Source organism: Mus pahari, chromosome 4, assembly GCF_900095145.1.
Source record: "Mus pahari chromosome 4, PAHARI_EIJ_v1.1, whole genome shotgun sequence".
NCBI classification, from domain to species: Eukaryota; Metazoa; Chordata; class Mammalia; order Rodentia; family Muridae; genus Mus; species Mus pahari.
Window position 1 is genome coordinate 92,763,929 of NC_034593.1, and position 1,312 is coordinate 92,765,240.

General features: G+C 42.5%; 1 protein-coding gene across 1 annotated transcript in view; it reads left to right on the plus strand.

Annotated features, from left to right (window-relative positions):
- The window catches only part of Sike1 (suppressor of IKBKE 1), a 7,351-nt gene that overhangs the window by 5,047 nt on the left and 992 nt on the right, over window positions 1-1,312 (plus strand). The gene's annotated exons all lie outside the window — the stretch shown is intronic.

Here is a 1,312-nt window from a genome sequence, read left to right on the forward strand (position 1 = left end):
AAAAAAAAAAAAAGAATACTATAACTGAAGAGATAGCAGGTAAGAGAGTACTTACAACTCTTGCAGAGGACCCAGTTCCCAGTAGCCACATTGTGGCTCACAGCCTTTTGTAACTCCAGTTCCAGGGAAGCTGATGCCCTCTTCTGGCCTCCAAGGGCACCAGGCACTCAGATGGTGCTCATACATAGGTGCATGCAAAACATACATACACATAAGTAAAAATGACTCAAGAGAAATGAGAAGCCATTTATATGGTAGAAAAATTGTTCTACCTCTTGGTGAAGCTGGAAGTGTTGTGGTTTATCTTAGTGTCCTGTAAAGATCTGGACATGGCAGCACACACCTGTAATCCCAGGACTTAGGAGATAGAAACAGAAGGGTCAGGAGTTCCAAGCCAGACCCCACCTACTACATAAGACCCTATCTCAAAATAGACAATAATTTTCTACAAAAAGGATAAAGAGTGTAACCTATCCTTAGCTAGAAATCAAAGAAAGTGATAGGTGTAAAGTATCAAATTAGTAATTAAATTAGGGACCAGAGAGATGGCTTAGTGGTTAAAAGCCCTTGTAGCTCTTACAGAGGATCTGGGTTTGATTCCTAGACCCATATATGGTGGTGACTCATGACCTATGTAACCCTAGTCCCAGGGCATTCAGTGTCCTTTTCTGACCTTCCAGGGTACCTGCCAAGCACATGATGCACAAACATCCATGGAGGTAAAACATTCATACACATAAAATATTGAAATAAGTCTAAAATGAAAAGGCTTAATCATTTAAAGTTCAGGTGTGGTAGTACATACCTCTAGTAATCTGGAGGCAAAGTCAGGCAGATATCTGTTTAAGATCAGCGTGATCTGCATATCAATTTAGGCCAATAGGACTTTGTCTTTAAAAAACAAACAAACAATTTTTTAAGCTGAGCAGTGGTGACGTGCACCTTTAATCTCAGCACTTGAAAGGCAGAGGCAAGAGGCAGGCGGATTTCTGAGTTCGAGGCCAGCCTGGTCTACAAAGTGAGTTCCAGGATAGCCAGGGCTATACAGAGAAACCCTGTCTCAAAAAGAAAAACAAAAAAAGAAAGGCAGAGGCAAGCTGGGCATGGTGGTACATGCTTTTAATCCCAGTTTAATCATTTAAAGTCCAGGTGTGGCAGTGCATACCTCTAGTAATCTGGAGGCAAAGTCAGGCATATATCTGTTAAGATACCTGTTGGGAGGCAGAGGCAGGCGGATTTCTGAGTTCAAGGCCAGCCTGGTCTACAGTGAGTTCCAGGATAGCCAGGGCTATACAGAGAAACCCTGTCTCGA